Raw genomic sequence first — 27,500 nt, forward strand, 5'->3', positions numbered from 1 at the left:
ATTGGCTTATCCTTATCATGGGACACCGGGAGATAAAATTATCTACCTTGACGGGCTTATAATCTTTGCTCCTAACGATAATGTCCTGGTTTTTTTTTTTTTTTTTGAATAAATCACTCTCTGATCCCACATTCCTTTGCACTTCATCTTTTTTTCAAGTTGTAAAGCATTCCTGGATCTCTCTCTCTCTCTCTCTCTCTCTCTCTCTCTCTCTCTCTCTCTCTCTCTCTCTCTCTCTCTTTGGTTTCACTCTTTCAGATAATAAGTCTATTTTTTTTCAATATAGGATTGTCTGATCCCACATTCTTTTGTATTACATTTCTCTCTCTCTCTCTCTCTCTCTCTCTCTCTCTCTCTCTCTCTCTCTCTCTCTCTCTCTCTCTCTCTCTCTCTCTAGATTTTCATCAAATAAATTACTCTCTGAACCAACATCTATTTCAATACTTTTTTTTTTCAAATTCTAAAGCATTCCAGGCTCTCTCTCTCTCTCTCTCTCTCTCTCTCTCTCTCTCTCTCTCTCTCTCTCTCTACAAATTTCTTTAAGTTTCATCGAGTGAAAACAATCCCATTTTCTATAATCATTCTCGTTTTCTATATTCATTCGGCGCACCCATAGAGGATGAATATCTGGGGATGCTATCTGTTTACCAGAACTAGGTAGTTCGGTGGTCTTCCACTAGGGCGGCGCAACAGGACCTTGCGGCCATCTTGAAAGGTCTCGTAACTGCACAAACTGAACAGGGGCTTAGTGCGATTGTGATTTTTTTTATCATGAATGTTTAATGAGCAAGTGTTTTATGAATGTTTAGTGAGTGTTTAGGGTTTAGTGAATGTATAGTAATTGTTTAGTGAATGTTTATGAGTCAGTGTTTAGTGAATGTTTAGTGAGCATTTAGGGTTTAGTGAGAGTTTAGTGTGTAAGTATTCTGTGAATGTTTAGTGAGTGTTTAGGGTTTAGTGAATGGTTAGTGTGTAAGTGTTTAGTGAGTGTTTAGGGTGTAATGAATGTTAGTGTATAGTGAATGTTTAGTGTGTAAGTATTCAGTGTATTTTTATTGAGTGTTTAGGGTTTAGTGAATGTTTTGTGAATGTTAGTGTTTAGTGTGTAAGTGTTTAGTGAGTTTTTAATGAGTTATTAGTGAATGTTTAGTGTTTAATGAGTGTTTAGGGGTTTAATGATCAATTAGGGTTTAGTGAGTATTTAGTGTTTAATGAGTGTTTAGGGTTTAGTGAGTGTTTAGTATATAGTGAATACTTAGTGAATGTTTAGTGAGTGTTTAGTGTGTAGTGAGTACTTAGTGAATGTTTAGTGTATAGTGAGTGCTTAATGAATGTTTAGTGACTGTTTAGTGGTAAATGAATGTTCAGGATTAAGTGAGTGTATAGTGAGTGCTTAGTGAATGTTTAGCCAGTGTTTAGGGTATAGTGAGTATTTAGTGAATGTTTAGTGAGTGTTTAGTGTTTTATGAGTGTTCAGTGAGCGTCTAGTGTACAGTGATTGCCTAGTGAGTGTTGAGTATTCAGTGAGTGTTTAGTTTTACTGAGTGTGAGTGTATAGTAAGTGCGAGTGTATAGTAAGTGTGAGTGTTTAGTGAGTGTAAGTGTATAGTGAGTGTTAGTGTTTAATGATTGTACATTACTGTTTAGTTAGTGTTTAGTGTCTGTATGCAAAGAAAGTCCTGTAATTGACAGGAACCATTTATGCTAGACATTGCTTAGATCCAAGAGCAGATGCTTAGGCCTTGACCACAATGGTTGGAGTGCTTAGATCAGCCTGTTTTTGTAAGGTAATTTTTTTCTTTTCAAATAATAATAATAATAATAATAATAATAATAATAATAATAATAATAATAATAGTAATAATAATAATAACGATTATAATAATAACAGCCACACTAATATATTAATAGTAATATTAATAAAATAATAATAATAATAATAATGATAGTAAACAAAATAAAAATAAATTAAAAATATTAAAAATAATATTAATAGTAATATTAATTGCTATATCACTAAAATAATAATAATAACAATAGTAAACAAAATAATGATAATAATAATAATGTTAAATATTTGAGATTAAACAAATTAGAATGCAAAATTCTGCATAGTCCTATGAGCTGGACCGAGACCTTCCAATATGGCCGCCCGAGGCCACACGCTCGGCCCGGAGGTCGCCACTCCGTGTCATTGACGCTCTATGGGCGGACGTTGCTCGCCGACGCCGTAGCAGGTCATAGACATCACTTCTCCAGCGAGTTAGGATTTTAATTCCGTTCACGTTATTTACGGGGCGTTATGCGTCAGGTCGGCCCATTTGAGAGAGGACATGACCAGGCATAAATTAGGAATTATTATGTCTGAGTGAGTGGTCTGTCTGTCTATCTCTGACCGAACGAAAGAAAACAAGAGGTAGTAGGATTACGTCACGACAGATTGCCGGCCCAGTTTTGACAGTTAACCAAATCTGCCTGGTGTGATAATGTAGTGAACTCTAACGATAAATAATTAAATATATTCAAGCAAGATAAGAGAGGGATTTCGTAGGGATTTCTTAGGAATTTCGTCGGCTTCGCTCGGGATATACGAGGTACATTTATCATTCGAAACAGCCCCGGGTGCTAAAACCTTTTAGGCAGGTACACCTCGGCGGCGTTTGCTCTTAGTACACGATTGGCTGACCATGGCTAACTTTGACAACAACAGGTTTTAAAATTGCATCACAACAAACTCCATCACTGCGAAATTCATTTATGAAAACATTACATGATAAAGAATAATCACAAATGTGTCTTACAACTTATGTCCCGGGTGTTCAATACTGTCCTGCATGCTGACAAAACAAACTTTTAGGCAGGTAGACCTCGGGAGTTCGTTATCAGCCCCAGATAGCCTAGCCTAGGCTATTGGGTATGAGGGGGAGGGGGGAGGAGAAGACGTCTCTGATAAAGGTTTCAAGTATGATAAAGGGTGGATAGATTAGGAGGGGAGGGGTTCCTAGGGGAGTTTTTGGGGGTGGGAAGGTGGCCACATATAATTCAGGAGCTGTTGTGATAGACCAGTGAGCGTGTGAAGTAGTGCCATTGTGGACTTGTTGGTTGGCACACCTGAGTGGCCCTTCTTAGACCGATAGGTTAGTGCTTCAGAGATTCTTGATTTGCTTACGCCTTTGTCTAAGTGTCTGTGTATGTTTACGATTACTGATTGCTGTAAACATCATGGCGTCACTCTAAGGAAGGCCAGGGGAGATATATTCATACGCAAATGTGCACATACATACATACACACACTTTCACTCACGTATTTATTGCGAGTCATTGCCTTCTCTCTCCCATGGTTTCAAATTGCACCTAAGCCTCATGAGCAACTTGTCGAACGCCGTATGCAAACGTTGTGTAATTGTGTATTTACTTTTGTAGTGAATCTCTCTCTCTCTCTCTCTCTCTCTCTCTCTCTCTCTCTCTCTCTCTCTCTATATATATATATATATATATATATATATATATATATATATATATATATATACTGTATATATATATAATATTCTGTATATATATAAATACATACAGTATATATTTATTTATCTATATATCTATATATATGTATACACATATCTATATATAGGATATATATTTTATATGCATATATATACGTGTGTGTGTGTGTGTGTGTGTGTCTGTCTGTCTGTTAAAAGAACATAGGAAGACAGACTTAAAATCGTCAGGATAAACTGGGAAAAACAGTGTACATTAATTTCTGTTCTTGTTGCTTTGTCACACCATGAACATTATTAATCATAATAATAATGGCTTTGTCCAGGCTAATTGAGGAGGAGGAATTCGCCGGCTTCTTCTTCTTCTTCTTCTTCTTCTTCTTCTTCTTCTTCTTCTTCTTCTGCTGCTGCTGCTGCTGCTGTAGAAGTAGCAGAAGCAGATATCAGCGTCGTCATTATCCCTTTCAACGAGGCCTTTATCAGGCACAGTCTGAAGGACACGGCAGATAATCAAGAAGACGGACGTGTCTTGCAGTCGTGTCCATCAGCCGTGTGCTCGCTGGGGTCGTCAAGTCGTTCTGGGGTGAGGGAAAAGTCTCTTGTAGTTTGCATTTTTATTTTGCCACTCATTTGTGGCATCCTGAGGATGCCTTCTTCAAACACGAAAGGGCTCATAAAAATTTTTATTTTATCAATGTTTTAGTTTCCGGTTTATATTTTTAAGAGATATGTATATATATGTACATACATACATACTTACCTGTACATACGAGTATACATATCAGCCAGGATCCCCTTTTTGGGTTGTCAAGTAGTTCTAGGATGAGGAAAAAGTCGTTTTTGATTTACTTTTCTCGCCAATTTCTTGTGGTGTCTGTTTCCTGAAGATGTCTTCTACAAACACGAAAGTTCTTGCAAAAGACTTTATTTTATCTGAGTCTTTTTTATATTATTATTTAGCATTTTCGACATTTTTTATTTTATTTGTGATGGTAGGCCTCTGAAGATGTTGTCTTCAGACACGAAAGGGCTTGCGAAGGATTATATTTATATAGGGTTCGTTGTATACAGTACATATATTATTATTAAGCATGCATACATACATACATGCATATATACATACATTTTCTTACCCATTACACTACAAAGAAGGATTATTGTTTACCCAACCCCTTCATAGCCCAACACATTAGAACGTACTGGTGAAATGATTCGAAATCACTTATATTTTAATAACTACATTGATCTCTTAAATTCTCCGTATCTGCATTCAAAGAGTTGCAATAGATTTAAATCCTTTTTCCTGCGTAGTAAATTATAACTAACATCACTCTCCCAGAGAATGTATGAGTTTGAATCCCACCTGAGAATAGGACAAATTTCTTCACTTATTCCCCATTTGGGATTCGAGGCTTCCAGTGAAAAGATATTCCAGACATGGAATATATCTTTCGAAAATGAGTCATCACCAGATTGTCCTTTTCAGTAATTGTTTTTTTTTTTCCCTCAACTTCCAAGCTTTGGAACTCTCTATATGCTTTTGTATTCTTTGAGTATCAACAGAAATTCATATCCAATTTTCCATTTTTCCTCAACTGCCAAGCTTTGGAACTCCTTATGTGCTTCTGTGTTCCCTTGGTATCATTAGAAATTCACCTCGTTTTTTTCATTACTGCAGGAAAACATAAAAAAATAACAACACAATAAAATGAACTCATTTCATTGCTATTTTCGTCAACTGCCAAGCTTTGGACCTCCCTATTTGCCTCTGTGTTCCCTTGGTAGTATTATAAATTCAACTCCCCTTTTTCTCACTCCCTCACAAAACGAGAAACAAAAGATATCACAAAATTAACTCATATTCTTTAGAAACTGTTTGTTTTCTTCAACTGTCAAGCTTGGGAACTCCCTATTTGCTACCATGTTCCCTTAATATCATTAGAAATACGCCTCCTTTTGGCGCATTACTTCACAAAAACATTGAAAAAAAAAAGATGAATAAAGCAGAACAAAATAAACTCAATTCATTATTCATGAGCACAAGTCACGTGACACGTCGGCTGAAGGAGACGGTTGTGTGCTTTATCTTATCGTGATCTTGATAAATCCCCGAGGCTTATTCTCTCATCAGAGGTCCCTCTGTCACAAGTACACTCACAACTTCTCCACCCCCCCAACCACCAGTAGGGGTAGCGCCATCAGCGCACCTCACGCGGTGCTGTGTAGTCATTGCTTGTAAGGTTCTTTGCCCTGTTGCAACCCCCTTTCATTCCTTTTAGCGTACCTCCGTTCATAGTCTCTTTCTTCCGTCTTGACTCTCCTCAGCCCTCTCTTAGCGATTGTGGACGTTTCAGGTCTGAATGAATGACCTCATAGGTCCCAGCGCTTGGTCTTTGGTATCAGTTTTATATTCCATTACATTCCAGAACTTGTCCTTCCACGTGTCACAGTTTCAGGATTAACTGAAGCTCAGGTGGGATAGAATAAAACTACTCGGTCTGGCGGCTTAACAAAGGGGTGGAAAGAGAGAATGTAAGTGGAATAGAGTGGGGTATACCCAACTGCTTTTTCCTTTTCCCAATTCAACTCTCTCTTTTCATTGGAGGTTGCTTGGTTTAGATAAAAAGTGGGTTTATGCCAGCACGGGCTCTTGCTTCAGGATGTTCTGTCAGTGCGGAATGGTAAAAGAGGACTGGTGTGGACCTCTGTACTTGATTCACGACTCGCATAAACTTTACGAAGATTTATTTATCTTTTAGAGAGAGAGAGAGAGAGACTTTGACCTCGAGATTTCTGAAGATCTGAAAACCACGGCTGCGACTCCCATCACTCGACTAGCTACTAGGTGCAACATTCACAATTTTGATCTGAAAACGACCCTGAATCGAACCCCATCCCTGGGATCGATTGACAGAGACTCTCATTTATGAGGCAAGACTGATAACTACTGGACCACGAGGAACATTATGCAGTTTTTTTATATATATATATATATATATATATATATATATATATATATATATATATATATATATATATATATATATATATATATATATATATATATATATATATATATATATATATATATATATATATATATATATATATATATATTTATATATAAATAAAAGTAATGCCTCTTTCCTTTCTATTGCCTTTCTATATACAGTATATTCAGTTTATATTTATGATTCACATTTACATGTGTATATATACGTATATACAAACATACATATATACATTTATATACGTATATATGTATGTTTGTATACATATATATACATATATATACAGTCATATCATCAGACTAAATAATTACCAGGCACCAATAATTGCCTAGGTAATCAGCGTTCAAAAGAACCGTTTTCAATTACCGCTCGCTAATTGACTCTCTCATACCAATTACCTGTTGGTCTCTATTCTGCAGAATGATCAGAAGGAAAGAATAAGGCGAAATATTCTCTGAAAAAGGCCCCCAAAAAAATATCCTTTAGAAAAATATTCTTCGATCTCGGTAAATTGTTTATTATAAATTTATGCAGGCAGTTTTGGGGAGAGTTTTTCCAATGGTCGTATTATCGAGAGCTGTGGCGCCTTGTCAGCTGATATGTTTCCGAGGTATTTTTTCGCTTCATTTATTTATTTTCATGGGTATTTCTTCATCATTAAATGAATACATTTATTTGTTTCTTTTTATTTTCATTTATTTATTTTTGTAGAAATTCATTTCTCGCTATAATGTGGTTCGGATTCCACAATAAGCTTTAGGTCCCGTTGCTATGTAACCTAATTGGTTCTTAGCAACGTAAAATAAGTCTTAACCCTTCGGGCCAGCCCTAGGAGAGCTGTTAATCAGCTCAGTGGTCTGGTAAAACTAAGGTATACTTAACTTTGTATATCTTTTTATTTATTGAGTTTATTTGTTTTTATTTGTTATTTATTTGTTGCTGAATTTGTTTTTCATTAATTCATTCATTATTTTATTTATTTGTTTTATGTTAAGTTCGGGCCAGCCCTCTCTAGGAGAGCTGTTGTTTTTCATTAATACTTAACTTTGTATATCCTTGTATTTATTGAGTTTATTGTTTGTTTTTATTTTGTTTTATTTATTGTAGAATGTTTTTGATTAATTCACTCATTATTTTATTTATTTGTTCTGAGTGTGATCTTAAAAAAGTTTTATTAACTTTTATATTCATTTATATTGTGTAGCGTCTAATTCTTACATTTTAATATTCCAACACGAAGCTAGCTGCTATTTTTGTCTGTCTTTTGTGACTGACGCATAAAACTAGCGTACACTGGAGCGTGATATAAAACGCCAGTAGCATTTCTTTTGTTTGTTTCTTTCCCTGTTAATTTAACTCGAAATTATATATAATTCCTCCTCTTTTTTATTTTATAATTTAATTACATTTTAATCTGCATATTTATGAATATGTAAATTTATTTTTTTTCTTTCGTAATTAATGATTTCTTCTTTTTGTATTTCCTATTACCTTCTGTTGCTTCTTTCGAATGAACACCTTAATACTCTCTGGAAGCTCGAATTTCGAGTCAGTGGCCGCCTTCCCCCCCACCGCCCCCGCCCTGTGGTGGGCTTGTTCCATATGAAGGGTTCATCTTCTGAATAATTCTTTAATAATTTAATAATAATAATAAGGGTTCAATAATAATAATAATAATAATAATAATAATATTATTCTTTGAGGCTCGAATTTCAAGCCAGTGACCCCTGTTCCATATGGACTTGTTCCATATGAAGAGGGTTCATCTTCTGAATAATAATAATAATAATAATAATAATAATAATAATATTCTTTGGAGGTTCGAATTTCAAGTCAGTGGACCCCGTGGTGGGCTTGTTCCATATGAAGGGTTCATCTTCTGAATAATAATAATAATAATAATAATAATAATAATAATAATAATAATAATAATAATTTTTAGTTAGTTCTCACTAATATATATTCCATTTATTATTCTCTACGTTATGAACTATGCCAAGTGATATAGGATGACATAGGGTCCTTTACTTTCCCTAAATGACGTGTTATGAGTCTCTTTGCTGTCCAACCTCTCTAATTATTACTTCTTATTCAACTGTGGGGTTTTCTCTCGGCTCCACCTTTAGATCTATTTACTTCATCTCCTTTATTTTCTGGAACTTTTTACTTTGCTGTCCAACCACTCCAACATTTTTTTTAACCGTCTTGAGCGCTGAGTGGCCGAAAGTGGCCCAATGCTTGGCTTGACAGCCTAAATTTCTTAAAATCAATTAATTATCTCTATCTGTTTTGATGGCCGTGTGGTTTAGGGCGCGTCGCCTGTCCTGAATTCTTGTCTTCCGTGGTTCGAGCCCACGAGACGACGAACTCATCAACCAAAAAATTCCCCTTCGGGTAACATATAAGAAAATATATTATTTCCGAGGTAGAGCGAATTGGTTATTAAAGGACATTTGTAGTTTAACGCTTGCTTATATATTCATAGATATACTGTATATATAATATAATATATATATATATATAGATAAATAGATATAGATATATATATATATACATGTGTGTAGCATATATATATATATATATATATATATATATATATATATATATATATATATATATATATATATATATATATATATATATATATATATATATATATATATATATATATATATATACATACGTCTATATACATACTGTATAGGCATACATACAAACGTCTGGGATCCGCAACCAAGCGTCTTTATTTATTCATTCATTCATTCCCTCCATTGTACAACGAAATGAACGCGACCTTGCGCAGTAGAACGCACCGTGTCGAATAAACAGCCAGGTTTAACGTGACGCCATTGGCTTCTGTTGTCGTCTATCTGTCTTACACTTCAAAGGTATCAAGATCCCTTGTAAGGGTCTTAAAAAAAACATGACTTGGCTTTACTCTCTCTCTCTCTCTCTCTCTCTCTCTCTCTCTCTCTCTCTCTCTCTCTCTCTCTCTCTCTCTCGTTTTATGTAAAGTACAACAGACGGAGATTTTGGGGACTATGTGTCGACCTGCCCCGTATGTGAAAGGACGTCTAGAGAGAGAGAGAGAGAGAGAAAGAGAGAGAGAGAGAGAGAGAGGGGGAGATTAATACGATGTATTTAGTTTCAATCGACAAGTTTAAGAAAGTTATTATACAGCTAAAAGGAAATGACTCAATACCTAACTCTCTCTCTCTCTCTCTCTCTCTCTCTCTCTCTCTCTCTCTCTCTCTCTCTCTCCATCCCAGTTGCAGCAGCAACAGTCACTCAACAACGAAGTTTATATTAACAGAGGCTCACTTGATTTTTAAGGAGAGAGAGAGAGAGAGAGAGAGAGAGAGAGAGAGAGAGAGAGAGAGAGAGAGAGAGAGATTAAGATGATTTTTCAGGTACAGTCGACAAGGTTAATGTATTATACAGCTAGAAGGAAAATTTCTCTCTCTCTCTCTCTCTCTCTCTCTCTCTCTCTCTCTCTCTCTCTCTCTCTCTCTGCTGTGACTAAAACAGTCGACCAAGAACCAAGTTCAAATTAACAGAGGCTCACTTGATTTTTAAGGAGAGAGAGAGAGAGAGAGAGAGAGAGAGAGAGAGAGAGAGAGAGAGACGAAAGTTGTCAAGTCTGAGAAAGTTTGGAATTTCCTGCTTTCGTGAGGGACGATCATTTCACAAACATCTGTCCCTCATAACTTTGCGAAGGTCGTTTGGTATTATTTTTCATTTATGTTGACCTTCATAGTTCGGTTCGATTTTCTTCTTTTTTTTGTGTGTGTGACCTCGGTGATTATATATTGTGTGTGTTTGCATGTTTGTTTGTATGTTTGTTTGTATGTGTTTGTTTGTTTGTTTGGACAAGTAACAAGAAAATGATAGTATAAATTGACCTGTCGTCTTGTTTTCAGCCTCGAAACGTATTTGGCTTAATGGTCATATTTTCATGATTCTTGATAAATTATTTCTAATATAACAAGAACAATCAGTTCATATTTCATATCAAAGACGTAGATACATACATACATACGTACATGTATACATAGTCACGTGTTTTCATACATATGTATAAGACTTAAGATCATAATTCTTCATTTCAAAAGCTATCAGAAAATATCACGTATTAAATAAATACATACATACATACATAGCTACATACATACAAACATACTCAGTCACATGTTTTCATACACATGTGTAAGACTTCATGATGATATTTTCACATTTCATAGTTAACCATCATTAATATAACAAAAACTATTAGCTGATATTACGTATCAACGACCTAAATACATACATATATACATACATACATACGTACATACAAAGTCACGTTTTTTCATACATATGTGTAAGACTGATGACCATATTTCTGTAATTCATAGTAAACCTTCGTTAATGTAACAAGAACTGTCAGATAATATTACGTATCAAAGACTTACCTGTCTACTCGTATACATACATACATACATACATACATTTATACATACATACATCTATATAACATGTATATATATACATAAATATATATATATATGTATAACTGAATCACGAAAATATGGAACGTGATGAATATATAAATAAAGATAAAATCCACGAAGGAAATGGCAACACTGGAGTGCTGCGAGGGCCTTTCGACGCTGTGTCCTTTACGCAGACTAAGTAAAGGACATAGCGTCGAAAGGCCCTGCAGCACTCCAGTGTTTCCGTTTCTTCGTGGATTTTATCTTTATATATATATATATATATATATATATATATATATATATATATATATATATATATATATATATATATATATATATATATACATAGTCACGTGTTTTTCAAACATATTTATATTTAAACCTAAGTCAACTAAATTTCGTTATCATGTCATCCGTCCGTGTGTTTTATAATTTTTGTTTACATTTTAATCTATTTATTTACTAATTTGCTGATTTATTTTTTCTGTTTTAATAAGTGATCTCTTCTTTCTGTATATCCCATTACTTTCTGTTTCTTCTTTTAGGTGAACACCATAATATTCTTTGGAAGCTTGGATTTCCAGTCAGTGGCCCCCTGTGGTGCGCTTGTTCCGTATGAATAGAGTTCATCCTCTGAATAATAATAATAATATTCTTTGGGAGCTTGAATTTCAAGTCAATGGCCCCCGTGGTGTGCTTGTTCGGTATGAATATGGTTCATCTTCTGAATAATAATAATAATAATAATAATAATAATAATAATAATAATAATAATAATAATAATAATAATAATAATAATAATATTCTTTGGAAGCTTAAATTTCAAGTCAGTGGCCCCTGCGGTGGGCTTGTTCCATATAAATAGGGTTTATCTTCGGAAAAATAATAATAATAATAATAATAATAATAATAATAATAATAATAATAATAATAATAATAATAATAATAATAATAATAATAATAATCTTTGGAAGCTTGTATTTCAAGTCAGTGTCCCCTGTGGGTTTGTTCCATACGAATATGGTTTATCTTCTGAATAATAATAATAATAATAATAATAATAATAATAATAATAATAATAATAATAATAATAACATTCCTTCGTTCTCTAAGAAGTGTACAACGGGAAGAAAAATTATACACGACAATTTTAACAAATGAATCGCGCAATTATCGAACATCTCGTTAACAACACTGACACAATTTCACTCAGAACATTAGATTTCCAATGGCTGGAGACAACGAGACACCTTTATAGAAGTGACCCATTGACACCGACCTGTCTTGGCGGGTATCTAATCTGGCAGCCTGGTATGAAAGTTTCTTTTACCTAGAACTGAAAAAAAAAATAAAAAAAGATTACGAGATGAGATTTAACCAGGATAAGGACCAGAATTTCAGACTTATCAGATAAGGGTCAGAGTATAAGACTTGGCAGATAAGTGTCAGAAGCCTTTTTGGGGGGTGGGGGACGGAAAGGGGGAATATTAGGAGATATGAGTTGCATCAGTTTATCGTCATTTTTTTGTTCTCATATTTGTTGTATCATTGTTTTCGAGTGATAAATCTGTCTCGTTTAATTCTTATTTATTTATTTATTAATTGCTTTTATTATTCTTCATGCTGTTTTTTGTAATTAATTTAAATATATTCTTCCCTAAAGGGGTAGTGCCGTCAGTGCATCTCACGTGGTGCACTGTAGGCTTTTCTAAAGGGGTGTTTTCAACGTCCCTTCGGTCCCTAAGTGCACCTACTTTTTAACCTTTTACTATACCTCCATTCCCCCTTCCTCTGTTAAATCTTGCTGTCCAACCTCTCTAATTACTACTTCTTGATGCAACCTTTAGATCCTTGTTTTTTATCTCCTTTATTTTCTGGAGCTTTTTACTGTGCTGTCCAACCACTCCAACTTTTTTTTTTCACTGTCTTAGAAGAGGAATGGCCGAACGTTCCCCAGTGCTGGGCTTGACAGCCTAAATCTCATTAAATTGAATTATATATATTCATCTGTTCCATGATGCAAAATAGCTTTTGTAGGACTGCCATAAGTAACCGAACCTCTCATTTTTCTCTTCATGAATAAAATAATATTAATAAGTAAAATACTCGAGTCTTAAGTGTTCTTAATTGCACGACCATACAGGTGTTCAGCCAGGTAATGCCTATATCTCCTTTCATGCTCATTGGCTATTGAATACCTAAGTGGCCAGGATTCCTAAGAAGCTAATATTTTCCTTCTCATGTCCATTTTATTTCTCAAAATCAACTTGATTTCCATTGACAAACTTTGATCAGTTCTCTGTCATCATCAGTCAGTGTTTATCAAGTCACGAAGATGACCTGAAGATGAGTAAATGCTCTCAGTTACTGATGTTGTGTAAAATGATGTCTCTACTTCAGTTTTGAAATCGAGTCGTCAGTTCAAGTCTTGATAACATCATCAAGAGATAACATTATGTTTTTTATCTGTGATTATGATTTTTTTTAATTTTTTTTTGAGATGCAGTTTCGCAAAGTAATGGTGATGAAGTCCATTTTATTAGTGTATATATAAATATATATACATATGTGTATATATATTTATATACATATATAATACGTATATATATGTGCATGTATACATATGTATATACAGTATATATATGATACGTGTGTGTATATATGTATGATATATAAATATATACATATATATATACATATATATATATATATATATATATATATATATATATATATATATATATAGAGAGAGAGAGAGAGAGAGAGAGAGAGAGAGAGAGAGAGAGAGAGAGAGAGAGAGAGAGAGAGAGAGAGAGAGAGAGAGAGGATTTTCAATCCTTGTGTAATTACCTTCTCAGTCCAAAAATCGAAATACCTTTAAAAGATTTCCTTACACCTTCCACCTAACCTTGCAAATCGCAGTTACCTTACACCTGTAAATAAGCCAATACAAATTTGATATTCTACCTGGTGATAGTTTTTCCCGTTTATCTTCTATCTCATTTCGTCCCTCCAAAAACGGTTCACTGTAAGTGGATAGTCCTTCAGAATTGAAGATGAGTGAGAACGGTCTCTCACAATGAACGTCTGTTTCTGAACGCCTGTTATCTGAGCGTGTTTACTCTTTGGATCTACTTTGAGAGAGAGAGAGAGAGAGAGAGAGAGAGAGTTATAGATAAAGTAATCTTGCATCTCTCTGATAGCAACTGAGTACGTTAACGAAGCAGAAGTTAGGAATGAATATTGACCACTTTTTTAGTACTTTAAATCCTGTAAGGAAAAAGTTGTATTCAAAATTATTATTATTATATTATTCAGACGATGAACACCATTTAAGCTACGTACGACTGGGAAAGATCACTTTAATTTTTAGTTTTTTTTTTTTTAGATTTTAACAAAAATGTTACAATAATTATAATTTCTTTTTGCAAAATGTATTCAGATTATTTGTTCATCCTTTTTTCATTTTCTTGGATAAAGAGCAGAGGAGGCTCTAAATCTCCCAGTCACCATCAGAGGAAGCTGTAGGTCTCCCATTCAGTATTAGAGGAGGCTCTACGGTCTCCCAGTCAGGCTGTAGGGCTCCCAGTCAACATTAGAAGAGGCTCTACGGTCTCCCAGTCAGGCTGTAGGTCTCCCAATCAACATTAGAAGAGACTCTACGGTCTCCCAGTCAGGCTGTAGGTCTCCCAATCAACATTAGAAGAGGCTCTACGGTCTCCCAGTCAGGCTGTAGGTCTCCCAATCAACATTAGAAGAGGCTCTACGGTCTCCCAGTCGGGTTGTAGGTCTCCCAATCAACATTAGAAGAGGCTCTACGGTCTCCCAGTCGGGTTGTAGGTCTCCCAGTCAACATTAGAAGAGGCTCTAAATCCCTCAGTCAGGCTGTAGGTCTCCCAGTCAACATTACGAGAGGCTCTACGGTCTCACAGTCAGCTTTAGATTAAAGTTTCCCAGTCAACATCAGAAGAGACTCTTAAGTCTCCCAATTTTATTGTAGGCTCCTAAGTCTCCCATTCAACTCAGGTGAGTCTCTAGATTTCCAAATGAACAACAGGGAGTGTTCTCGGTCTCCCAATCAACATCAGGGGATGCTTTAGTTCTCCCAATTAACATAAGAGGAGACTCTATGTCTCCCAGTAAACATCACAAGAGGCTCTAAAGTCTCTCAGTCAGCATTAGAGGAGGCTGTATTTATGGATGGCTCTAAGGTTTCCCAGTCAATTTTAGGTGCCCTAAAGTCTCTAAGTCACCATCAGAGGAGGCTCTAGGTCTCCCAGCCAACATCAGGGAGTCTCTCTCTCTCTCTCTCTCTCTCTCTCTCTCTCTCTCTCTCTCTCTCTTTCATTTCCAGCATTAGAAGAGGCTGTAAGTTCATCAGTCAGTTTTAGATTAGTTTCTAAGGTCTCCCAATCAACAATCGACGAGGCCCTTGAGTCTCCCAAGCTCTAAAAAGAGTTTTATATTTCATTATGGTTTTCAGCAGTGTAATATCGAGCTTCTAGCCTCTCCCCCTCCCCCCCCATCTCCCCATCTCCCCTCCCAATCTAATGAGAGAGCCCTTTTTGTGGCGTTTCCGCTCCTTTGGTTCCATTCCATCATCGTCCTCTCTATTCCAGTTCCTTTCAGTCCTTGTTCCTTCCTCTCTCTCTCTCTCTCTCTCTCTCTCTCTCTCTTTGAGGTCCCATTTGTTCCCAGCCTTTAGAAATGACCCCTTCTTGTTCTTCCTCTGTAAATACTTCCCCGGTGCTCGTTGTGTTCCTCTCTCTCTCTCTCTCTCTCTCTCTCTCTCTCTCTCTCTCTCTCTCTCTGAGAGAGAGAGAGAGTCCCCTGCCGGTTCCTCATTCCCTAAAAGCCTCCTATCATCTCATCAAGGGCTCTCTCTCTCTCTCTCTCTCTCTCTCTCTCTCTCTCTCTCTCTCTCTCTCTCTCTCTCTCTCAGAAGGTCCTCCATCCAATCCAGAGCAACATTAAAAGAGAAGAAAAGGCAATATTAAAGCTGCCTTCTTTCGCTGGGACTTGAAAAGTTAGGAGGGGAAAAAAATGGCCTCTTCATACATATGTATAATGTGTATCACGAGTCTTTGTAGTCGCATTTTGGGTGATACATATGAATCAGGTGTCGTAAAATACGTGTTGATAAAGTATGAAGCTGGGCCGAAGAATATGGCCTCTTCATACATATGTATCACGAGTGTCTCTAGTCACATTTTGGGTGATACATATGAATCAGCCGTCTTGGGATGCATGTTGATGTAGGACGAAGCTTGCCCGAAAAAGCTTGCATCTTTAAACATGTATCATGTATCAAGGGGGGGGGCTTCTTTAGATATATGTATCATGTATCACGAATTTCTGTAGTCACATTTTGGGTGATACACTTGAATCAGCTGTCGCAGGATACGTATTGATAAAATTTGAAGATGGACCGAAAAATATGACCTCTTCATACATATGTATCACGAGTGTCTGTTGTCACATTCTGGTGATACATATGAATCAGCCGTCTTGGGATGCATGCTGATATAGGACGAAGCTTGTCCGAAAAAATGCATCTTTAAACATATGTATCATGTATCACGAAAGGCCTCTTTATACATATGTATCATGTATCACGAATTTCTGTGGTCACATTTTGGGTGATACATGTGAATCAGTCATTCTAGGATACGTGTCGATAAAGTATGAAGATGGGCCGAAGAATATGGCCTCTATATACATATGTATCACGAGTGTCTGTAGTCACATTCTGGTGATACATATGAATCAACCGTCTTGGGATGCATGTTGATATAGGACGAAGCTTGTCCGAAAACAATAACTTCTTTAAACACATGTATCATTTATCACGAATGGCCTCTTTATGCATATGTATCATGTATCACGAATTTCTGTAGTCACATTCTGGGTGATACATATGTATCAGCCGTCATAGGATACGTGTTGATAAAGGACGAGGCAGGTCCGTAAATCGTGTTTTCTGATAAGATAATAGGCCTGTGGGAAGGGAATAACACAGTGGTTTATTCATGTAAATTTGGGCTTGACTTAAAGAGGTCAAAGGTCATTTAGTTATGAATATTTTTTTATTTCTATTGATCTGTTTTCATGTACAGTTTGCTTTTTTATATAAAATTAATTCATTCAATCACTTGCTCATTCATTCATTCACTCGCTTATTCACTTAGCCTTCATTTATTCACTCACCCTCTTATTCACTCATTCACTTATTCATTCATTCATGCATTCGTTCATTCGTTCACTCACCTATTCATTCATTTACTCACTCACCCATTCATTCATTCATTCATTCATTCACTTATTCACTCACCCTTCATTCATTCACTCACCTTTTGATTCATTCATTCACGCATTCGCTCACTCATTCATTCAATCATTCATTCACTCACCCTTTCATTCTTCCATTCGCCCACTCACCTATTGATTCATTCACTCACCCACTCACTCATTAATTCCTTCATTATTCACTCAACCACCCTTTTATTCATTCAAAGCAAGCAAGAGAGAGAGAGAGATAGAGAGAGAGAGTCCTCGTAAAGATTAAATAACATTCATCAATCAAAAGTGACAGGGGCTGCGAACAATAGTCAAATTACCCAGAAGGTGTCATGACAGGTCGTAATTAATGACACTTTAATTTCCCCCTCTCCCGCCCCCCACCCCGCCCACCCCCCGCCCTCAGAGGTCAAAGGACCCCTTAATATATTCTCATTAGCGTTGATGATAATGACTTTGTTCTTATATATTTTGATGAATGGTCGTGTTTCACACTCATTCATTCATTCATTCGTCCATTTACTCACTCATTCTTTCATTCATTCATTTGTTCATTCATTCACTCAGTCACCCATTTGTTCATTCTTTCATTCATTGATACTCTCACTCGCCCATTTATTCAGTCATTCATTTATTCATTCACCCATTCATTCATTGATTCATTCACTCACCCAGTCATTCATTCATTCCCTCACTCGCTCATTCTTTTATTCGCCCAACAATTCACTCACTCGTTCGTTCATTCACTCACTCACCCACCTATTCAGTCATTCATTCATTTATTCACTCACTTACTCGCCCATTTATTCATTCATTCATTTATTCACTCACGCACCCGTTCATTCTTTTATTTACTTGTTCACTCATTCTCCCATTTATTCATTTATTCACTCACCCACTTATTCATTCATTCATTCACTCCCCCACTTATTCATTCATTCATTCACTCCAGGTCGGTCTAATTGCTCTGTATATTTGCATTTATTGTACTCGATAATGATTTTTCTAAACTTGGATAAAAGATCGGAGTTATGTAATACGAAGCAGCTCTCTCTCTCTCTCTCTCTCTCTCTCTCTCTCTCTCTCTCTCTCTCTCTCTCTCTCTCTCTACCGAATTTCCAAGCAATTTTTAATTTCCTTCAAAGCTCGCAAACAGGCCAGCCAGCGGCGAGATGTGGCCTTATGCATACCGCAGTGGTCCCCTTCAGTAGCAAACAAACCATTCCATCACAATCAGAATAGATACTACATTGCTCGAGAGAAGGGGAGGCGCCCTTTGATGAAATGGGCGTTCTCTATGGATGGGCGAGCCTTTGAATGCGTTTGTTTGTGTGTGTGTGTGTGTGTGTGTATTCGAGGATGTCGTCTGTGTGTGGGTGTTTGTTTATGCGTCTCGTTGTACACATTTTTGTTATGGAGGTAGATCAATATATATATATATATATATATATATATATATATATATATATATATATATATATATATATATATATATATATATATATATATATATATATTTCTATTAATTTCTTTCATGAGGTTCTCTTCGTCACTCATTCTGGTATATTCATTCTAATTCATCATTCACTCCTATATCTCATTCATTCTGTATATTGGGGGATTTTTTCATCGTATAATATTCAAAGCAGATTTCGTAAGTATCCATTCATTTTTCTCATTCATTATTCATTCTGACTCATCATTCTTCCTGATTCATTCTAAGAAGTTATTCATTATTTAGTCCTCATGCATTCTGTTATTCATTCTGATAGATTATTCATATTAGTTCTCATTCATTCTAATAGATTATTTGTTATGATTTACCATTCCTTTTTATTTATTATTCATTCTGATTCATACTTCACTCTTATTCCCCATTCATTGCTCGTTCATTCTATTTCTTCATTTTATTAATTCCTCATACATTCTGATACATCATTCAATTCAATACATCATTTTTATAACTCCCTCATTCATTCTGTTCATTCTGATACATTATTCACTCTACTGCATCATTCATTATAACTCCTCATTCATTCTATTAATTTTGATACATTATTCATTGAAATATAGCATTCATTATAACTCCCATTCTTTCTATTCATTCTGATACATTATTCATTCAAATACACCTTTCATTGTAACTCCCTCATTCATTCTGTTCCTTCTGTCACAGTATTCACTCTAGTGCATAATTCTTTATAACTTACCATTCATTCTATTCATTCTGATACATTATTCATTCTAATACATCATTCATTGTAATTCGCCATTTATTTTATTAATTTTGATACATTATTCATTCTAATGCCTTCTTCATTATAACTCCCCAATCCTTCCGATACATTATTCATTCTGATACACCACTCATTATAACTCTCCATTCACTGCATGCCCATAGCTTCACAGTGTATGGGAGCCCCGTATCATGAATAACTCGCGTCAGAGGGCCACTCCTCTTTTTCGGCCATATTGGAAGATTGACATTCATCCAGAATGAGTCATGGGGCCATGAGGAAGATTCCTCCTCATGGTGCCATGATGAGGTTAGGCTGCCTCCCTCACTAAGTGGCAGCTTCCTGATCAGTTCTGGATGCGGGGTTGGGATGCGGTGTTGCTATGTTGCTTGTTCTTTTCCTCTATTGTTAAGCTGTGTTTTGGGGCAGAATTTCGTATTAATTTAGATGGTATTGGTTGCGCTCGTTTGTTATGTTGGTTGCGTTTGTTTGGTTTTCTTGGTTGCGTTTGTTTGGCTCCGTTGGTGGCATTCGTTTGGTTCTGTTGGCTGCTTTTGTTTGATCCTATTGGTTGCGTTTTGTTTCGTTCCGTTGGTTGCTTTTGTTTCGTTCCGTTGGTTGCTTTTGCTTCAGTCCGTTTGTTGCGTTTGTTTCGTTCCGTTGGTTGCGTTTGTTTGGCATTGTTGGTTGCGTTTTTTTGGCTCCGTTGGTTGCATTCGTATGGTTCTGTTGGTTGCTTTTGTTTGATTCTATTGGTTGCGTTTGTTTCGTTCCATTGGTTGCTTTTGTTTCATTCCGTTTGTGGTATTTGTTTCATTCCGTTGGTTGCGTTTGTTTCGTTCCGTTGGCTGCATTCGTTTGGTTCTTTTGGCTGCTTTTGTTTGATTCTATTGGTTGCGTTTGTTTCGCTCCGTTGTTTGCTTTTATTTCATTCCGTTTGTGGCGTTTGTTTCATTCCGTTGGTTGCGTTTGTTTGGTTCCGTTGCTTGCATTCGTATGGTTCTGTTGGTTGCTTTCGTTTGATTCTATTGGTTGCGTTTGTTTCGTTCCGTTGGTTGCTTTTGTTTAATTCCGTTTGTGGTGTTTGTTTCATTTCGTTTGTTGCGTTTGTTTAATTCCGTTGGTTGCGTTTGTTTGGTTCCGTTGCTTGCATTCGTATGGTTCTGTTGTTGCTTTCGTTTTTCTATTGGTTGCGTTTGTTTCGTTCCGTTGGTTGCTTTTGTTTAATTCCGTTTGTGGTGTTTGTTTCATTTCGTTTGTTGCGTTTGTTTAATTCCGTTGGTTGCGTTTGTTTGGTTCCGCTGGCTGCATTCGTTTGGTTCTGTTGGCTGCTTTTGTTTGATTCCATTGGTTGCGTTTGTTTCGTTCCGTTGGTTGCTTTTATTTCATTCCGCTTGTGGCGTTTGTTTCATTCCGTTGTGCGTTTTTTTCATACCGTTGGTTGCGTTTGTTTGGTTCCGTTGGTTGCATTCATTTGGTTCTGCTGGTTGCTTTTATTTCATTCCGTTTGTGGCGTTTGTTTCATTCCGTTGTTTGTTGCGTTTATTTCATTCCGTTGATTGCGTTTGTTTGGTTCCGTTGGTTGCATTCATTTGGTTCTGTTGGTTGCTTTTGTTTGATTCTATTGGTTGCGTTTGTTTCGTTCCGTTGGTTGCTTTTGTTTAATTCCGTTTGTGGTGTTTGTTTCATTTCGTTTGTTGCGTTTGTTTAATTCCGTTGGTTGCGTTTGTTTGGTTCCGCTGGCTGCATTCGTTTAGTTCTGTTTGCTTTTGTTTGATTCCATTGGTTGCGTTTGTTTCGTTCCGTTGGTTGCTTTTTTATTTCATTCCGCTTGTGGCGTTTGTTTCATTCCGTTGTGCGTTTTTTTCATTCCGTTGGTTGCGTTTGTTTGGTTCCGTTGGTTGCATTCATTTAGTTCTGTTGGATGCTTTTATTTCATTCTGTTTGTAGCGTTTGTTTCATTCCGTTGTTTGTTGCGTTTACTTCATTCCGTTGGTTGCGTTTGTTTGGTTCCGTTGGTTGCATTCATTTGGTTCTGTTGGTTGCTTTTGTTTGATTCTATTGGTTGCGTTTGTTTCGTTCCGTTGGTTGTTTTTGTTTGATTCCGTTTGTTTTATTCTGTCGATTGCGTTTTTTTTGGTTCTGATGACTGTTTGTTTGGTTCTGCCGGTTCCTGTTGTTTGGCTCTGTTGGTTGCGTTTGTTTGGTTCTGTTCGTTGCGTTTGATTATGCACGATATCGGTTGCGTTTCCACAGTGCAGCCAGTTACAGGCGTAACTGGTTGCGTTATTCTTGTATTCTTTTATGTATTCCTAACTACAGGCGTTATTGTTACCGTCATTTCATTTTATAATTTTATTTACGTTGAATCAATTTCATATCGAACGACGCCATAAACGAAGTGTCTTTTTTTCTGCATTTACAAAATGAATCGATGTTTTGGCCGTTTTCCGTTAGCTTAATTCCAACAGGAAGATCCAACTATAGTCATCCTGGTAAGCAATCCCTCGCTATAAATATAAATATATACATATATATATATATATATATATATATATATATATATATATATATATATATATATATATATATATATATATATATATATATATAGATAGAGAGAGAGAGAGAGAGAGAGAGAGAGAGAGAGAGAGATTGTCAACATGTATGTATTGGCTGGCCCTCCAAACAGTTCAGTAACGTACCAAAGTCCCGATCGGAACGCGAAGAATTTAAATCGTCCAATAAAACGAACCTGCATTGGCTGATTTGTGCGGGGTGAGAATGTACACAAGCGCTCTCTCTCTCTCTCTCTCTCTCTCTCTCTCTCTCTCTCTCTCTCTCTCTCTCTCTCCCTAAATCCAATGCCATTTTCTTGCCCAGACTTGAAGAAAACAAATAAAAAAGAATGATGGGCTTCAGCGCGAAGTATACTCGTATATAGGCCTAAGTCTCCGTCATACTACAGTAAATCCTGCATTGGCTGATCTGTGCGACGTGCGAATGTACACAAGCTCTCTCTCTCTCTCTCTCTCTCTCTCTCTCTCTCTCTCTCTCTCTCTCTCTCTCCGTCCTTGCTTCGTATATCTAATGCCAATTTCTAGCCCAGGCTTGAAGAAAACAAAAGAAAAAAGATTGATGGAATAAACCATGAGGCATAGGCCTACATCTCCGCCCCACTATATCCTGTGTATGAGGGAAGCGATAGACCTACAGTTTATCATCATGATAAATCCTGTGAATGCGTAATATTCGTTCACTCTTTTTTATAAGTTTTTCTAGATTTATTTACACTTTCAGAGGAGTTGTAAGATAAAATAACAGTGGGGCTTAACAGATGCTTCAACTAGATCCCTAACTGCTTACACTTGGAACTGATGCAACTAGAGTGGTTTGTGTATGTTTTGACTTCAATCCTCACGCCACGGAAGCTTACTGGGAAAGGCCATTGCAGATTTAAATTCTTTACTATGGCGGAATTATAATATATATATATATGATAGTCTTTCTGCATATTATATTTAATAATTAAAACGACTAGTATAGAAAAGGCTAGAATTTCAGTTTAAAGCGTCTAGCAGCATAGCAACAACATATTCAGTTATTTTTACATGTGAGCCAACTCCCTCAATTACGTTCCTTCCTCTTTTGAAAACTTTTTTTTTTTTTTAGTATGCAGTTGCGAAAATGACCGCCATTAACCTCTCAAAGAAATGATTTGTGCCATCATCAATACCTGATATGCAAATTATGAGTCTGGGACATGATGACAAAATGCTATCGCTCAGGAGACGTGACGGTTGATGCCATAGACGAAGAGACTCATTTATGTTGGAGCTAATGAAAGCCTAGACTGTTGTTGTTGTGTTGTTGATCTTGTTGTTATTGTTGCTGTAGATTAAGCAGGCCTTATACCAGCAAGGGCCCTTACTCCTAGACTGTCCCGTAAACACAGTTCTATATAAATAGAGACTAGCTGTCCTCAAGCGTTTTTTCAAGAAGAGCATTTTTTTAAGTTTAAGCTAATCGTCGCATTCCTCAATTTTGTTTTTCTCGTCTACTTTACATGTTTGTTGATTTTGCAGTCGAATGTGGCGACTTCGACAACTGGTAAATCCGTTAATCGCGTGTAATCCGGAAGATCTGGGTAGAACCAAATCAACAGCTTTTTTTTTAGCGAAAGAGTCAAGGATTGATATTATTCTAGACCAAGCTCCGGTTCAACTTCCGCGCCTGCTCAGTTTGCAGGTGTTCACGAAAATGCCTATATTATTTTCTGCGTGGATAATTTTCTAATTAGCAAAAAATAAGGCTAATATTAACTAATATAAATGCGTCTATGGGTCGTCCTAAGATGGGCGACCGTTGGTCGATAAAGTAGCTTCTCACGGGGAGACAATTCGAAGTTAAAATTCTTCGGGGGGAAAAAATATGAATTAAAAATTCACGACCTCTCGTTCTTGGTACCAGATAAGGCGAGTCTTCGAAAAGGAAAAATATTCAAGCATAAGTGATAAATACAGTAAGAAGGAAAAAAAAAAAAGATAACAGATAGCTTAGTGTCGTTGCAAGAGAACAGCTCGTAAAAATTGAACTCCTTTATCTCTTCCTCGAGGAAATTAAAATAGACCAAACGCCATGAAAACCAGACTCTTGGTTACCCAACACCCGTGTGCTTTCAGAGCTCTCTCTCTCTCTCTCTCTCTCTCTCTCTCTCTCTCTCTCTCTCTGACAACTTCCACCCGCCGGGGAATCCATAACGGATATTGGAAACGAGAGGTCGAATAAGCGATGGAATTCATTGGTTATTACAGTAAGGGGCATAATTCTTATATCGGAATCGTAGACACGCGATGACTTAGGTGGGAGAGGGACTGAGGGCAGAGGGTGGACGGGGGAGAAGAGATCTTTGCAGGTATATCATTTGGGTGAACTGGTTCCAACCGGAAATTTTGAGTCTAACAGGGAGTGCAAACACGTGGTCTATATACATATAAAAAAAAAAATATATATATATATATATATATATATATATATATATATATATATAGAGAGAGAGAGAGAGAGAGAGAGAGAGAGAGAGAGAGAGAGAGAGAGAGAGAGAGAGAGAGAGAATTAGACATAATTTATTCTTATATATAGACACACAGTTATGCATTTGCACACACACACGTATATATATATATATATATATATATATATATATATATATATATATATATATATATATATATATATATATATATATATTACACGTGCGTGACTTATATATGATTATTTAAAGTGTTGACTATTTCAAATTCACAGAGAGAGAGAGCGAGAGAGAGGGAGAGAATTCTGCTCTTATTTGGTTAATCTTTCATGGCTCTAATTAGCATAAGAGACTGAATGATAAGGACGCTGATATTACAACTGAATAAAATGGCGTTTTGATAACATGCGATAAGCGTATTATCTCCTCTCTCTCTCTCTCTCTCTCTCTCTCTCTCTCTCTCTCTCTCTCTCTCTCTCTCTCTCTCTCTTTGTAACCCTCGTGGTGCAATTGGCCTAGGCTCAACTTAAGTATTTAGACACTAAGCGGCCGTTGTTATTCAAGGCTTGAGAGAGAGAGAGAGAGAGAGAGAGAGAGAGGTGACTTGTCAGTAATGTTACGTGTGATTGGCAAGATAGTACTAGCTTCCAGACTTATACACTAAAAAATTAGTACTAGTTTTTAGATTTACATATTTATACTATATATATATATATATATATATATATATATATATATATATATATATATATATATATATATATATATAGAGAGAGAGAGAGAGAGAGAGAGAGAGAGAGAGAGAGAGAGAGAGAGAGAGAGAGAGAGCATTTATGAACCACAAACCCGAATAGAGCCTTAGCCTCAGGAGCTCTAGCACAAGAGTCTAGAGATCTTGTAAAGTATTCTAAGGTTGAAGAGCTCTGGGATGGATAAATAATACCCCTACCCCCACCCTTCTCCCCCACCCCACAAACCACTTCTTCTGCAACATACATACGTACATACACACTTCCATACACTCAGTACTCTCTATCCTAGATATACAAAGATGAGGTAACTATGCGCTTAGATATATATATATATATATTTTTTTGTCATTCTTTTTTCTTGAGAAAATTAGATCTTCATGTCTGAATTTTTTCTATTAGATGAAATTAAAAACATCATGTTTATTGGCTTTTCATTTCATTGAATTGGTATAGTTTTAGTTATGCTGGAAATTCAGATTTTATGTAATAGCTCGTTAAAATAACTTCTATATCTCAATTTGCATTCCTGAAATTAGATGACGTTATTGAATGACTTATCCTATATATTACCTGCTTAATACATTTACCTCTGGCGTTATTGAATTGGAAAATAAGGCAGGAGGTTTATTTTAGTTTTTTTTTTATTTACTTGATTCTTTGCATATTTATTATCACCATCTCTTTCTAAATCGTTGATTGATTTGTTCATGTCCTCTGGCGCTTGTAAAATGCGTAAAAGTGAAACACGATAGATTTTAAAGGAACACTTTCAGTCCATTTTCTTAATCTTACGTACTTCAAGATAGGCCTACTACTACAGGCCTCTAAGTATTTTCGCAGTAAATATTTGACGTATGTTTTTACGAAGGAGCACTGAACTACAGAAAGTCGATGAATTTTCATTTGAACATTTCTACATTAAACTCACTGCAGTGCAGTATTTAAATTCAATGCTTGACATTAATCTTCTCATAAAAATACTCTTCGCGCTTGACACTAACCTAAGGTATTCCAAGTATGAGATCCCATGTTAAGACTTTTTTGTACTATTATCAAGACAACATATACTTTTCCTTTTTAAATTCGTGCTACCCACGCACCACGCACGTTCCGGTCGTATCAAAACACGGACATGCGTCTCCGTGCGTCGTGATTTCCAAGATTTCGTGAGGTTAGCGACAATGCAAAAAGCACGCTTTGATTTGTGGCTTCAGACCCGATGGAAGTCGAGTTTTAGAAGAAAAAGAATGCTAGGTTAGTAAATTGCTCGACTCGTCTTTTGTCCGAAGTACCTGGGTACAAAAAGTATCTGAAGCAGAGCTCAGGGAGCATACGTTTAGTTTATTATCTGGCCGCTAGGGGGGTGAGTTCATTGATAAGTAATATGTTTGACTGATAGTTTCCGTTGAGGCTTCTTGGCGGGGAGTGGTCCACTGTAGAAGAAATTTATTTTGTAAATTATATATATATATATATATATATATATATATATATATATATATATATATATAAATTTATATATATATATATATATCATATTCACGCACGGACTCACTCGAAAACACGCAAAAATATAAAAAATCCCTTGGTTTTCTAGTTCGTCACCCCAAGCGGTGGGCAAAATCATTCCTTCTTCATCAGTTCTTCCCTTCCCCCTTTCTTCTTCTTCTTCTTCTTCTTCTTCTTCTTCTTCTTCTTCTTCTTCTTCTTCTCAGATGGTCTTGAGTGCAAGGCGACATGACATACGAGTGCTTGAGTTTAACTTCAGGCTAAAAATACTTATCAAGAATCGTAAGTCATTGGTGACGGAGTGGGAGGGTTCGCAGTTAAAGGTCGAGAGTTTCGTCAAGTAGGAATTTCAAAAATAGGTTTCCGATGTGGAAATAATCTATGTGTTTTCAGTAACCACAATTATACGATGTTTTTCGTGTGACAAACAGTTGTCACAATTCAAAAGCATCGACCAATCGGGAGAAGTATGGGAGTTTAAACGTCGTTTGCTTGGAATTTACCGCTAGAGGTGGAGGAGCAGGACTATAAGTCTAGGCTCATAGTCCTTTAAGTCTAGACTTATAGTCCTGTAAGGCTAGAAGCACTTTTGTTTTATAGTCCTGTAGGTCTAGAAGCACATTTGTATTAATACCATCAGGTATACTGGTGTTGTAAGAGAGAGTCGAGGCTTCAGTTCCTTACCAAAGG

The 27,500-nt window shown here is 36.3% G+C and overlaps 1 protein-coding gene across 3 annotated transcripts in view; it reads left to right on the top strand.

Annotated features, from left to right (window-relative positions):
* Positions 1 to 27,500, top strand: part of LOC136847339 (villin-1-like) — a 77,289-nt gene that overhangs the window by 13,641 nt on the left and 36,148 nt on the right. Inside the window, exon 1 of one of the 3 annotated variants that reach the window (XM_067118922.1) lies at positions 3,016 to 3,137. The exons of 1 other annotated variant lie outside the window; for it this stretch is intronic. The gene's annotated coding sequence lies outside the window, so the exon portion shown is untranslated. Of the gene's footprint in view, positions 1 to 3,015; positions 3,138 to 3,823; positions 4,081 to 27,500 lie in introns of those variants that run through there. One more of the 3 variants, XM_067118923.1, reaches the window with a different exon arrangement.

Source organism: Macrobrachium rosenbergii, chromosome 16 (assembly GCF_040412425.1).
Source record: "Macrobrachium rosenbergii isolate ZJJX-2024 chromosome 16, ASM4041242v1, whole genome shotgun sequence".
In the NCBI taxonomy this organism is placed as follows: Eukaryota; Metazoa; Arthropoda; class Malacostraca; order Decapoda; family Palaemonidae; genus Macrobrachium; species Macrobrachium rosenbergii.